Consider the following 15,919-nt stretch of genomic DNA (forward strand, 5'->3'; position numbering starts at 1 on the left):
CCTCCAAAACAATCTTGAAACCTGTCCTCCTTTCACATGTGCGAAGTAGGGAAGCCTCCAAGTTGTATGAACCAATCAAGAGGAGGGAGAGGGATATGTGGTGAGATGAGTGATGTCCAAATGAGAGAGAGGTCACTCCTATTTATACACTTCGTTGAGGGTGAGGAGACACATCCATTGGACTTCATGAGGCTACATTTGACTGAAGCCGACTCTTAGCTCTGCTACATACTTCAGCATTTGAGGACCAAATACAGGCCTGATCGGGTTGTTTATGCTCAAAAAGGATGTGCATTAGTTGTTCTTTTCCTTCTTCTTCACCTCGCTTACTCCCTTTCACCCCGTTGCCTCCGTTTTTTCGCCTTCAGCCTGCCTATATTCTCATACTCCCGCGATCTCCGTTTTCCTCCTTTCCCCGAATAAACCTTCATCCTTAAGCCCCAAGCGCTAAAGCTAAAACCACGTATAACCCGCGCTTATACGACCTTCCACCGCAATCGCAATCGCAATCGCAATCGCAACCGCAGCTTTCAGGGGGTCCTTCATAAGCCATGCCTATAACATCGCCGATGGCCGATTGCTGATTGCCCCTATTGGATGTGATATTGCGGTTAAATCATATTACAATGGTGTAGTTGGGTCCGGGCTTCATATCGCTATAGGCAAATCACATCCATGTAAAAAAGCTCCCCCCCCTGACTTTCTCCGATGCGATATTGTGATCGCTCCTCCGCCGTCCGATCAATCCCGACAAGATCTAACGGCCCTCATCCATTCCGATCTCATGTCTCCCGATATCTTCTGCAAAACGATCTTCGCCGTCCATTCATTCGATCGGACGACATTCGCTCCTCCCGCTCTTGCAAGCTGACCACGCGTTAATTCGCGATCAAAGAGGTTTCTGCCTTGTCGCACCGCCACGCGTTGCCCGGTGACTCATATCACTAGCCCGCGTACGATTACCGCTCGCCTCCCAAAATCGGTGTGATACATACCGCTTACCACCCATTTGCCCGTTACCACCCATTTGCTCGTCCTCGCTCATTATCTCCTGTGCTACTCTTCCGCCTGATGGCCGTCGGATCTGTCCGCATGCGATCCGACGGCTCACGTTTGTTTGATCCTATTTCTGCTCGATTCCTCCCAATACTCCGTCTCAGGCGCTCTCCACCGTCCATCCATGCGATCCGACGTCTGATCTTCCTTCTTCGTTCGTCCATACTGTCCACGACCATAGCCATTTCATCCACTGAAGGACGAAGGTAACTTGTTCGCCTGTACCTAGTGCATTTCCTCTCCAACAACCACATTCAAGAGATAGAATGGACGAGAAGAAAAAGGACATGCCTCGAGCAGATCAGAGCATTTATCAGTTATGGAGCTTCTTCCATATTACACTCCACCTGCTCCAGAAGGACAACAGAGCACCAGAGAATGTCAAATTAATTCATTAAAGCAAACAGATTGTAGCAGAGACGCCATCACAGAATTAAGGTGGTTGGTGGTCAATTATGTCCCCTCCACGCATAGAACAACAACATATCTTTGTAATCAAACTTTATATATACCCAGAACACAGATGTAATTAGGGTTGATGGTTGTTGTTTTGATGTAAGGTTCAACTTCTGGAGACTGTAACTACTTTGATACTTGCAACGTCTGGTCTTCATTTTCAGCTAATACAAGCTTCTTTTGCTGTTAATTGCTCACTTTCCATTTCTACTATGTTCTAGGCTGTGCCTGTTATGCATTTGTTCATGTGCTCTTGATATTTAGCATTAGAGGGGCTGTCATCCCACCTTTGTGTTGAAGTCTAGTATGTATCATTGAATGTGTTATGCAAGTTTCTGTTTACTTAGTGCCAGAGAGCTGTCATCCTGTCTGTGCATTAGGAAATAGATTTGCAGACCTCTTTACTGGTTGCAGCAGGCCATCACATGGTCTTGTGCATCTGCTGGCGTGGTTAGTATTCTCCATGTTGACCTAATCCTCAAACTGTGAATAATTGGTGGTCTAAAGCCTTGTAGTCTGGGCGTGTTCACCCATGTCTAGAGTTAAGCATAGTAGAAGTGGTTATCTGGCTTGGACAAATATCATTCCTTCCATTCATCCATTTCCAACATTTTGTTGAGTTTGTAATGTTCCCGAGCATCTCCAAGATACAACTTAGGAGTGTTTCTTGGGGTGATAACATTAAATGGCGTTGTTGCCGGGGAGAGGAGATTGAAGCTCAACTTCCTTGGGAGAACGACACAGTTCCAGATTTTGATGATAGACAAGGTCTGGGCACATTTCTGGTTGTAATCATCTATCTGGCGACTCCATTGGAGGAAGACCATCCTTTGGCGACTCCATATCACAGTCCTGGCTCAGTTTGTGAGACATGCTCAAAGAAATCCTCAGACATCACCCACTGAACCAGTGCCTGACCCTGAGAAGATCGTTAAGCAGAAGAAAACTTCACAGAAAGGAGCATCAGGATCAGGTAAGCCCAAGAAATCCCATGTATCTCTGCTATTTAAGAAATACCTTCAGAGATTCATAGAGCTCCTTGTCCATTTAGTTCCCCTTTGAATCTCAATCCAAAGAAAGCATCCCATACAGTCCATCACATTCCTTTGTCTCTGTCATCCATTGCATCGCTTCATACCGCTCAATCTACCAGTATCCTTTCACCTTTCCCAGTCATGGCAGGCCAGCAAGCACCCACAAAGATGGAAAGAATCATAGTTGCTAGATATGGACCTTGGTCTTGCTGGTTCTTTTAAACGCCGTGCCTGCAGGAGATTATCAGAAATATATGCCTAAGTTTACTGGTACAGAGGGAGTATCAGCTGAAGAACATCTAGAGTCTTTTTATAGTTATGCTGATAACTTAGACATTAGTGAAAATGATGTGTGGATGAGAGTTTTTGTCCAGAGCCTAGATGGAGAAGCTAGAAAATGGTTCAGAGAATTAACCCCTAGGTCTATAGCAGATATTGAGGCCTTAGATGATGTGTTCCTAAAGCACTGGGGGGATAAGAAAGATCTGCTCTACTATTATACTGAATTTGGGAACTTGCAGAGGGAGAATGGTGAGCTGCTGTCTGATTTCAACATCAGATTCAACCATATGTACAGCAGAATACCAGCTGAAGTGAAACCTACCCCTACTTCTGCTATGCTTACTTATGCCAATGCCTTCGATTCTCGTTTCTGTTTGCTACTCAGGGAAAGAAGATGTGCTTCTTTGGCTGATATGCAAGATGCAACCTTTGAAGTAGAATCAAACATCATGGCTGCAGAGAGGCTCGGAGGTAATGCTGATAGGAGAAGACAGAGGGGTGAGTCCTCATCATCCTCGGATCTGAAGATTGATAATTTGGCCAGGATGATAGAATCATTAACCTCTGAAGTTTCCAGATTAAGGGTGGAGCAACATTCTGAGGAAGCAGGAGCTCATTGTTCCTTTTCTCTTCCAAATCCAAATCCATATAGAGGAGCAAATGAGCAGTTGCAGATTTTGCAAAGAAACAAGGATGTAAACGAAGACAAAAGGGTGAAGACCCTTTTTCAGAATATAGTCATGGAAGAAGAGCAGTTTGAAGAAGAGGAGGAGGTCCATGGTTTGGAAGATAAGGGCAGTGCCCCTTTCTTAACCAGAGCTGCCTATGAAGAGTCATTATCCAGAGGCACTGCTCGTGAGTTTGTTGTACCTGCAGAACAACAAGCTTATCAGCAGAAGCAATCAGCAACAGGTCCCACCATCCTCGAAAACCTCGAGCCTAAAGCCAGCCCATCTTCTAATGACTATGCAGATCTGCAAATTGACTAGCCTGCTGTTATCCCCAGTCCAATGATCAAAAAGGGAGAAGAAAGCTCCCCATCATCTTATGTTTCTCTGTCTGCTCAAGTGACAATCCCTCATAATTGCCCATTAGGCACTGAAGCAGGCCATAATTCAATGCCCAAGGCTGATATGGATAATCTCAGTCTTGATATTCCGAAGCCTGCCCAGTTGGCTTCCACACAGCTTGAAAGGGCAGTTTTCTAGATCACAGAGGAAGAGGATGCACAGTTTTGGGACACCTCCTTGGATGTAGACTGTTCTAAGGAAGATGCAGGAGTAGATGAAGTCCTTGTGTCCCCTGCACAAGAATACATTGGTTCACCATTCATATTAATTGTGCAGGCCACAAATGACATAGTCAAGTACGCAACAACCATTGTTATTCAGCAGGCGTACAAAGGCTTCCACGAAGAACATCCAAGGATGAGAGCATACAAAGAGGGGGTGAAATATAAGCCATCTCTACCTGATAAGGTCAAATGCCCTAAACTCTTTGAGGTAGAAGATCAAATAAATCCAATTTTGCAGATCTTTGATGAACCGGCTAATAGGTCGGCCGAGAGGAGGAGAAACAGTTTTGATGGTCCATTAGATGGCTAGTTTTTGAAGATTTATGATTGTAAGCATGTTCTTTTACAGGTTTTAGCGTAGACTTAATTAGACTCCATGCCCAATGGAATATTAGGCAATGTTTTTAAGCTTGTTTTGTATGAAGGCATTGGTCTGCAGTTCTTGAGACCTCACGGGGAGGATCTCATCCCCAGAAGGAGCTAGTGTTAGCTATGCTACATAATTTAGCATTTGAGGACCAAATACAGGCTTGATTGATTTGTTTATGCTCAAAAAGGATGTGCATCAGTCATTCTTTTCCTTCTCCTTCACCTCGCTTACTACCTTTCACCCTGCTACCTCCATTTTTTCTCCTTCACTCTGCCTATATTCTCATGCTCCCGCGATCTCTGTTTTCCTCATTTCCCCGAATAAACCTTCATCCTTAAGCCCCAAGCGCTAAAGCTAAAACCACGTATAACCCGCGCTCATACGACCTTCCGCCGCAATCGCAATCGCAACCGCAACTTTCAGGGGGTCCTTCATAAGCCATGCCTATAACATTGCTGATGGCCGATTGCCGATTGCCCCTATCGGATGCGATATTGCGGTTAAATCATGTTACAATGGTGTAGTCGGGTCCGGGCTCCATATCGCTATCGGCAAATCGCATCCATGTATAAAAGCTCCCCCCTTGACTTCCTCCGATGCGATATTGTGATCGCTCCTCCGCCGTCCGATCAATCCCGACAAGATCCAACGGCCCTCGTCCATCCCGATCTCATATCTCCCGATATCTTCTGCAAAACGATCTCCGCCGTCCATTCATTCGATCCGACGGCATTCGCTCCTCCCGCTCTCGCAAGCTGACCACGCGTTAACTCGCGATCAAAGCGGTTTCTGCCTTGTCCCATCCGCCACGCGTCGCCCGGTGACTCGTATCGCTAGCCCGCGTACGATTACCGCTCGCCTCCCAAAAGCGGTGCGATACATACCGCTTACCACCCATTTGCCCGTCCCCGCTCGTTATCTCCCGTGCTACTCTTCCGCTCGATGGCCGTCGGATCTGTCTGCATGTGATCTGACGGTTCACGTTTGTTTGATCCAGTTTCCACCCGATTCCTCCCGATACTCCGTGTCAGGCGCTCTCCGCCGTCCATCCATGCGATCCGACGTTCGATCTTCCTTCTTCGTTCGTCCATACTGTCCACGACCATAGCCATTTCATCTCCTGAAGGACGAAGGTAACCTGTTCGCCTGTACCTGGTGCATTTCCTCTCCAACAACCACATTCAAGAGATAGAATGGCCGAGAAGAAAAAGGACATGCCTCGAGCAGATCAAAGCATTTGTCAGTTATGGAGCTTCTTCCATATTACACTCCACCTGCTCCAGAAGGACAATAGAGCACCAGAGAATGTCAAATTAATTCATTAAAGCAAGCAGATTGTAGCAGAGACGCCATTAGAGAATTAAGGTGGTTGGTGGTCAATTATGACCCCTCCACGCATAGAACAACAACATATCTTTGTAATCAAACTCTATATATACCCAGAACACAGATGTAATCAGGGTTGATGGTTGTTGTTTTGATGTAAGGTTCAACTTCTGGAGACTGTAACTACTTTGATACTTGCAGCGTCTGGTCTTCATTTTCAGCTAATACAAGCTTCTTTTGCTGTTAATTGCTCACTTTCCATTTCTACTCTGTTCTAGGCTGTGCCTGTTATGCATTTGTTCATGTGCTCTTGATATTTAGCATTAGAGGGGCTGTCATCCCACCTTTGTGTTGAAGTCTAGTATGTATCATTGAATGTGTTATGTAGGTTTCTATTTACTTAGTGCCAGAGAGCTGTCATCCTGTCTGTGCATTAGGAAATAGATTTGTAGACCTCTTTACTGGTTGCAGTCGGCCATCACATGGTCTTGTGCATCTGCTGGTGTGGTCAGTATTCTCCATGTTCACCTAATCCTCAAACTGTGAGTAATTGGTGGTCTAAAGCCTTGTAGTTTGGGGGTGTTCACCCATGTCTGGAGTTAAGCATAGTAGAAGTGGTTGTCTGGCTTGGACAAGCATCATTCTTTCCATTCATCCATTTCCAACATTTTGTTGAGTTTGTAATGCTCCTGAGCATCTCCGAGATACAACCTAGGAGAGTTTCTTGGGGTGATAACACCGACCTTGACAATTTGAGCATGAGAAATAATAAATTCAAAATTCCATTTCTGCTTGTCAGAATGAGATCTTTATATCAAAATTGGACCCCTCAAAAAGAGGAATCCAATGTAAAAATCATCTCCATCATATGAGCTGTCCTAAGGTGGAATTTGGCCCTAGTTTCCAATTTTAACACTCCCTCTCAACTAGGGTGAATTCCACTTGTCAATCCATCTGTCATCATCATGCCATCCTGTCATCTTGTGCCATCCCTATCATCACTGCACTGCTCTGCTGAACCATGAAATAATAATGAAGAAGAAGTGATCAAGAGTGAGTCATAAGATCATACCACTCTCCACTGACAAAAGTCAGTCCTTGATCCCAAATCAAGTTGTTGAACACCATGCATCCTAGTCATAGGGAGTACGACAATACACGATGCGTCCATTGGTAGTGCTATGGTCCCTAACCATCTTTTCCCAACTCATTGGCCAGATGAGAGGTACTTCCTATGAGTCTCGGACTCTATGGGTAGGATGTGTTCCTGGGCATTAGTAGGAGAAGGTGAACTACTCATCCTGCTCATATGCCATAGGAGAAGGTGAACCACTCATCCTATGCATATGTCAATCGTAGGCGAAGGTGAACCACTCACCCTACATGCATGTGTCCGGGAAGGGGAAGGTGAACTACTCACCCTTCACACATGTCAAGTTTCAACCATAATGGGGTATCACAGGGGAAGGTGAACCACTCGCCCTGTATCCAGCGCACCACTAGGGGAACGTGAACCACTCACCATATGGTCGCTCATAACTCCAAGAAGTACCCCAAGCCCCCAGGAGCTCCCAAAGCTCTATGTCAAAGTCATACGAGACCCTCATAGGAGGGTCGTTCCATGAATCCAAGTCTCTCTTGGAAGGAGAAGAATTTGACCTTCCCCAAAGGCTTCATGAGAATGTCCGTGACCTGCTCATTTGTTCTAATATGTTGGAGCCTTATTACACCCTATTGTGCCATATCCCGGATAAAGTGGTACCTGATATCAATGTGTTTGGAGCGGTCGTGGAACATGAGATTCTCTGATAGGCGAATCCCACTCTGGTAGTTACAGAAAATCACAGTGGTATCCAACACGTGCTCAAATAGCTCACTGAAGAGCTTCCTCAACCAAACAACTTCACAACAGGCCATACTTGCAGTAATGTATTCGGCCTCAACGATACTTAGTGCAACCGATTTCTGCTTCTTGCTCATCCAAGATATTGAAGCAGGCCCCAAAGAGAAGCAACACCCAGACGTGCTCTTACGATCCACCACACTGCCAGCCCAGTTAGCATCTGAATATCAATGTAGCCTCAAGTTCGCGAAAGTGTATCTCAAACCATAGTGGATTGTGTCCCAGAGATATCTCAAGAGATTCTTAGTAGCAATCCAATGAATGTGATGAGGCTCGACCATAAACTGACTCAACGTGTTCACAGTGAAGCAAGGACAAGAGTTGACCAAGAACATCAGGGCCCCCACAAGTTGATGATACTCGGTAGGGTTTGCTAATCGTGCCCAACAACACTTCCACTTAGTTTCTTAAAGTTGAGTTCCATCAGAGTAGTCACGAACTTGCAATCCACCATCCCACATCAGTCAAGTAACTTCACAATGTATTTTCTTTGAGAAAGGAAAATCTCATCTGGCTTTTGCCAGACGTCCAACCATAGGAAGTAATGCATTAGTCCTAGGTCCTTCATCTCGAACTCGGAAGCCAACTCCCTCTTGCATTGATGAATGAGAGGGTCATCACCTGTCAGAAAGAGATCATCCACATAAAGGACCAAAATGAGAGGTTTGTCCTTTTCAACCTTGAAGTATAGGTTTGGGTCAGCATCACTCCTTGTAAATCCCAACTTCATAAGATAGCTATCGATCCTCTCATACCAAACCCTAGGGGCTTGCTTCAACCCATAGAGGGCTTTCTTCAACCTTCATACATGTGTCTCATGATCTTGAACCTCGAACCCCTCGGGTTGTTCCACATATACTTCCTCCTTAAGAGAACCATGCAAGAAGGCAATTTTGACATCCGTCTGGTGTAGCTTCCATCCTTGCCAAGCAGCAAGGGCTATAATCGAACGGATGGTGGTATATTGGGCAACTGGTGCAAATATCTCATCGTAGTCCACTCCTTTCTTTTGAGAGAAGGCTCGAGCAACAAATCTGGCCTTGAAATTTTCAACACTCCCATCAGCTCCATGTTTGATCTTGTAGAGCCATTTTGAAGTGAACGCAAACTTGCCTTGGGTCTAGGAACCACATCCCAGACATCATTCTTCATGATCGACTCATACTCGTTCATTGCATCCTTCCAAACTTGTTGCTTCACAACTTCTTCGAATGTACAAGGCTCAGATTGTACAATGGTATTGATTGCAGCTAAGTACCCTTGGTACTTATTTGATTTCTTGCTTTCACGAAATGCCCCCCTCAGTGCAATATGTTTCTCAGCATCTTCAAGAGTATCTTTGAGCCACAAAGGTCTTTTTCTTGAAGTAGAGGGCTCACTAGGAGGTGGATCAATGGGATCCATCGGACCTTCCACATCGGGCATCGGTTCATCAAACGGAGGTTCATCCTGCTTTTCTGCATCAACATCATCATTGTCCTTCCTAGGGATAGGAAGATCTCAGATCTTTCTAAGAGCAGAATCTTCATTGAAAGTGACATCATGACTTAATTCAACTTTCCTTTGACCAGGCACATAGATTCTATAAGCCTTCGAAGTTTAACTGTAGCCCACAAACGTTCATTTCTTCCCAGATGCATCTAGTTTGTTTCTTTTCTCTTTCAGCACATGAAAATATATGGGACAACCAAAAATTCTAAAATGAGAAACATCAGGTTTCTTACCGGTGAATACTTCTTCGAGTGTCTTTAAGTCCAAAGCTTGATGTGGGCATCTGTTTTGGACATACACAACGGTGTTGGTAGCTTCTCCCCATAAGAACTTCGAAAGACCTTGATCATGTAGCATAGCATGGGTGGCTTCTATGATATTATTATTCTTGCTTTTGGCAACACCATTTTGTTCAGGAGTATATGTAGTAGTGGTCTCTCTCTTAATGCCAACTTCTCTACAATAGTCTTTGAATTCATTTGACTCATATTTGGTCCCATTATTGGTCCTCAATATTTTGATCTTCTTGCCTCTTTGATTCTTGACCAAGGCTGATAGATCATAATGGACCAATTGAAGAATATCGGTGGTTTGAGTTCTAGTTGAGGGGAATGGTCCCCTTGTATGTTTTCCAGCTTCACATGCTTGACAAACACTTTCATGATTTAAGTTGAATTCGGGCATACCTGTGACCATCTTCAAGTAAGGCTTTGAAATGAAGGTGAGCAAATCTCCGGTGCCATAATTCGGATTGAAGAGAAGTATCACAAGTCATTGCTCCTAGTGGACTTTCTCCAACCTGATAGAGACCTTCAACCCTGAATCCAAGAGTGAATGCATCTCTTGGGGTCCTTTGCCAAACATGAACCTTCCCATCAATGAATGTCACCTTAAAACCTTTGTCTTATATCGTAGAAATAGAGACCAAGTTCTTTTTCAGATCAGGTACATATAGTACTTCTTGTAAGTGGAGGGTTTGGCGTTGATTTAAGTGGAGAGTAACAGTCCCAATTCCTTTCACGGGATAAGTGGCATTATCCCCAAGTATAATCTCCATATTTGTCTTCTTTTCAACCAAGTTTGAGATGGTCTCTTTGTACCAAGTGAAGTGTCTTGAGGCACCACTATCAATCAACCAATGATCTAATGTATCCCAAGGAGAGGCGATGGTGAGGGCAGAAATAAGATAAAATTCTTTTTGCTTTACAACATTAACTTCTTCATACCTGAAGTTTCTCGACTTCTTGGGAGGACGACCATTTCCATTTCGAGTAGCGGGAGTATTCCTCTTTCCTTTGTTGTTGAACCTGTTGTTCCTTTGATTGCCGTTTCCCTTGAAGTTGTTGTTATCGTTGTCATCATCTCTTGGAGTGTCCTTCTTGTGAGGACACTCTCTAGCGAAGTGGCCAAACCTGTTACAATTGAAGCATCTTCCTTTTCTTCCTTTTTTGAATCTCGAATTGAACCCTTGTCCTAATTCGTTGGACCAGCATTGTTCCTCCTCTTAGAATGAGCGAAGAAGGCAGTAAGATTGTTTCAATTTTAGGGCTTGTCTCAAATTCATCCTTATTTCTTCTTGAGTGCATCTAGCTAATAATTCATCAAATCCCGGAACCTTGTCATTGTTGAGGATGGTAGTGTTGAGCACATCCCATTCTCTTGTAAGGCCTCCAAGTGCAATAAGAGTAAGCTCCCTGTCACCAATGACTTCTTCAATAGATAGGAGATCATTTTTGATCTTGGTAATCCTCATGAAGTAGGATTGGATGGATTCTCCTCTATCCATCTTGATGTCTTTCGACTTTTTCTTGCGAAAGAGAACTTGATTTGCATTATTTACTTTGAACATCCCAACTAGCTTGTCATACATTTCCTTAGATGTTTCCAAATTAGAAATATAGGCAACCAAAGGCTTGTGAATAGAATCAACAATAATTTTCTTAGCTTTAACCTCACCTTTCTTGTACTCGGTTTGTGCAGCAGCGGATGCATTTGAAGGAGGCTTTGTTATTCTTCCTTTGACATAGTCCATGGCATCATTTTCTTCCAATGTCAAATCTAGAGTCATCTTCCATGCATGATAGTCAGATTTGTCCTTAAGCTTGTCCTCGGATTTGAAGAAAGATGTAGTCGTCATTGGGACTAGTTCCAAGTCCTTGTCCAACAACTTCTCTTAGTGATTGCTTTGCTTCAATTTTGTGTGGGCTTTGTCTTCACCTGAGCTCTGATACCATGTTAATTTTAGATAACAATGGTATGTTCTATGCTTTAGCACAATTTACTTCAATGTTCCTTATCAACCAAATGACAATTTCCAATTATATTCAGTAGCAATCACATTAACTTAAACACATTGATAGTAAATGCAAATAGAACATAAACATGTGCAAAAGACAAGCCAAGACAAGAGGACACAAGATATAGCGGATGCCAGGGACAAACCCCAATGTGGGGAAACCCTTTGATCAAATCTTCTTATTAGTCTTCAATAGTTCAATAGAGAGAGAGAGTACAAAAGTCAAATTAACTTGTCCAAAAACAGTCCTGTCAAATCAACAGTCAACAGCAGTCAACTGCAGCCCTAACCAGAAAGTCAATAGTGGTCAAAGTACCTCCAAAATTTCCTCCAGGCAGCTCCAAAATGTCCTCCAAGAAGCTCGGTCAACAACAGAAGAATTCGGCCTTCCAAGAGGGTCAAAGTCAGCCCAAAAAACAGCTCTGTCAACCTAGTCAAACGCTGCTGTAATTTCTGCGGTCAAAGGCTGAGGTCAATGCTGCAGTCAAACCAGTCAAACTGTCCCAATCACCTAGAAAACCGTGCCTATCAATGTGGCCTTAAAAAATCGGAATTCTGCCCACAAGAACATGGTCAACGCAAGTCAAAGTCACTGAAGTCAACGCTGTCCTGTTTCCTGAAATTTTTGGCCTCCAAAACAGTCCTTAAATCTGTCCTCCTTTCAAACGTGCGAAGTAGGGAAGCCTCCAAGCTGTACGAACCAATCAAGAGAGGAGAGAGAGAGAGATATGTGATGAGATGAGTGATGTCCAAATGAGAGAGAGTTCACTCCTATTTATACACTTTGTTGAGGGTGAGGAGACACATCCATTGGGCTTCATGAGGCCACATTTGACTGAGGCTGACCTTGACAATTTGAGCATGAGAAAGAATAATTTCAAAATTCCATTTCTGCTTGTCAGAATGAGATGATATTTAATCAAAATTGGACCTCTTGAAAAGAGTAATCCAATGCAATAATCATCTCCATCATATGAGCTGTCCTAAGGTGGAATTTGGCCCTAGTTGCCAATTTTAACATGGTATGATGCAGATATCCCCTTCAATGCCACCCACTCCCCTTATTTTCAAGCTATGCTCGACTTCGTTATTGCTGAAGGGATCTCTTTTGCAAAAGGAGGTTTTGTTCATATATGAATATTTGAAGGAGTTTAAGAATGCATGGGCCAACATAGGTTGTTCCATCATGTCAAATGGATGGATTGATGGAAAGAACATTACTATCATAAATTTCCTTGTCCCTTGTCGTCAAGGAACCATGCTTTTGAAATTAGTTGATGCATTTGATAGGGTGAAAGATGGGAACCTATTATTTGAGCTTTTGGACGAGACAGTTAGGGCAACAAGGGAGCAAAATTTTATTTAGGTCGTCATAGATAATGCTTCAAACCATGTTCTTGCTAGACCCCATGTGTTGCACATTGCATAGACCTCATGCTTGAGGACAAGGCAAAGTGGATGGGTAAATAACATTGTAGAACATGCCAAGTGTATCATAAAATACATCTAACCATTCGCGGGTGTTGAACCTAATGAGGAAAAACATCAGGGCAAGGAGCTTGTTACTAGTTAGGACTGCCATATGAGATTTGCATCTCATTTCCTTGTGTTGCAATTTCTCATTTCCCAACTTGTAGAAAATATTTTCTAGTGATCATTGGAATGTATCTTTGTGGAGTTGCAGACATGATGGAAAAGATACCAAAAAGAAAGTTTTTGACAACACTTTTTGGAAAAAAGCATCAGAGGTGAAAATTGGTGAGCCTCTTGTTAAGGTGTTGTGATTGTGAATGGGAAAAATTGGCCATGGGCTACATCTATGAGCCTATGGATCAAGCAAAGGAGTAGATACGAGTAGCCTACAAGGATAGAGTAGGTAAGTGTAGGCCTATTTGGGACATCATTGCTTACAGATGGAATGATGAACTTCATCTCCTTAAACATGTAGCTGGGTATTTATTCATCCCAAGGTATCATGACAAAGATATTAAACTTGTAAAGAGCCTAAAAGAGTAATCAAATAATGTTCTTACCAGACATGGGAGTTATCCTTGAAGTGTATCTTTGGTAAGGTGTTGTCCTGTGTTATTCTGCTTGCTATCTTGCGATCGTAGCTATGAAAAATGGTAAAAATAACAAACTACTGTTGCAAACTTTTTGCAAAAATTGCAATATCATTGGCACATCACGATTTTTTCTGTGCACTGATTTTATCAGCCGAAAAAATCTTTGATTTTTAAGTTCGAAAAAATCAGGAGGAAGAAATCATAAAAATCACAATAAACTCCAAAAAATTGCCTCAAGTCACTTGTTTTGATTTTATTTAAAAATTGTTGCCAATGTTCTCGATTTTTTCCCAATTTTTATGAACTTTTTGTTTTTCAGACCTTGTTGATTTTATCTTGATGCCAATTTTAGCAACATTAAAGTAAACCCCTTCTGGCCCCACCCAAAAGTGTATGTACACCCTAGAATCTAGATTGATGTTCTAGGGGTGGGGCAAGCTAGGACAGAAATAATAGATCAATTTAGACCTTCCTAAGCTTCAGATAGGCAACAAAATCTGTGTTTCTAGCAAGCTGGAAACTTCTTGTAGAGGTTTTGGGGTCAAATTCTCACTGGGTGAAAACCCAAAAATTTATTCCAACAAATAAGTTATAATTTAACCTTTGTATGGTTGGAATAAGCTACAAATAGTCCCAGACTAATGATATAAACTTGAATAACATATTTGGAAACTAATGCAATGATTTTAATGATAGGTACTTGGAAACAACCCTTGTGCTTAAAATTTTCCAGATCTGAAGTGTATATCACTGTAAATAAATGCAGATCAACAAAACAAGCTCAATATACCTTGTTAAATATGTGTGTTTAAAGCTTAAAAAAGACATTATATCTTCTCCTAGATGAAATCTAAAAACTATAGCTCAAAAGCCTAAGGGTTAACTAGCTAACCTTGAAATAAAATTCATTAAAGTACAAGCTTGTAAATATTTTTATTTTATTTGTCTAAAACAGAAGATAAAAAGATTATGAGTATTTTTTTTAATATGAATAAGATGGTTGCTGAGATATGCTTACCTTAGCCAAATATTAGCTTTCAAATGCTGGGTTACGAATCACAGCTACTGTTAAGTTAGCCTTGCACTTTGGACAAGAGATGGGTTTAGAGTCAAGAAGACTGTACCGCCCCCACCTTTGTCTAAGATAGCTCCACAAACTTTGAAGTTCAACTAGGAGCGACTTCTAGAAAAGTGTCTTTGATTTTTGGGTTGATTATGGGGTTGAAAGAGATCTTCACCTAGTTGAAGATATCCCCTATTAAAAATTGTCCAACCACTGGATCCAATAGCTCCAACCTCCAACAAGTTTACAACGAAGACTAGTGCCTTGGTTGCACCCTCCATGTGACTATGTAGCCCCTCGATGGATCATCCCTCCAATTGCTATGTAGTCAGGATTTTACTTGTGTCTATCTTATTAAGAACAATTACAACAAGAGCCAAGATCCCCTTAATTTAGTGGATGCCTTTGTAATTTTAACAGTTAGATCATTGGATAATGCAAAATAGGTATCAGCCTTGTTCTATTGAACTAACATCACTCACATAATTTCTCTCTCAACTAAGAGTTATCCCATTTTGATTAGGTTCTTATGGATCCATCACAATGAGTTTTTTGAGTCGACGTTTCAAGCCGGCAAGTGTCCTGATTATGAGCCACACTTGCTAGTTCGAAACGTAGACTAAAAAAATCATTGTGATGGATCTGAAAGAATCTAATCAAAGTTAATCACATCACAGAAGTCTTAACTCAGAAGTTATCCCATTCTTTTCCTCCACTTCATTATTCACAACACTAAACCTCTGTGTGAGATTCTGGTAATTTGGTTTATTGATTTCGAATATCATGATTTGTTGAGGAGTTTGGGGGCTTGGTTTCTGTATTTTTTACTGCATGAAATGATCTCTTCCTAGATTTTGCGGTTTATAATCTGACAGGCAGATTCACTCAGATATTGAATATTTAATATGTATTACAAAGTAACTTTGAGACTTGGGAACGGTATTACTATAACAGCCATGTGGTTATGGAGTTTCACTATAACAGCCACGTGGTTATGGAGTTTCTCTGTATATATACCATCCATACTTGCAAAAGCTGTGGATAGCTATAGAGTCCCATTGACGAGGGATTAGAATTAAACTTTATTTCACCAAAAACTATCTTTGTGTAACTGTGAGGTACATCGACAATAGTAATAATCTAATTTTTTAACATCACAGCCTAGCCAGACACCAAATTGATGTATGAGGACCCCTTATTTGTGGGACAAGTGACCCCCTCCATGCAGTTATTTGACTGCTTAGCATATGGAGGTTTATATGCCCTACTGCCCTCTGGATTT

The 15,919-nt window shown here is 42.3% G+C and overlaps 1 protein-coding gene across 1 annotated transcript in view; it reads left to right on the plus strand.

Annotated features, from left to right (window-relative positions):
* LOC149168198 (proteasome subunit beta type-5-like) overlaps positions 1-15,919 on the plus strand; it is a 158,060-nt gene that overhangs the window by 69,298 nt on the left and 72,843 nt on the right. The gene's annotated exons all lie outside the window — the stretch shown is intronic.

Source organism: Pinus tabuliformis, chromosome 4_2 (genome assembly GCF_031772625.1).
Source record: "Pinus tabuliformis cultivar Carrire ecotype Pingquan chromosome 4_2, CPIR1, whole genome shotgun sequence".
Taxonomy (NCBI): domain Eukaryota; kingdom Viridiplantae; phylum Streptophyta; class Pinopsida; order Pinales; family Pinaceae; genus Pinus; species Pinus tabuliformis.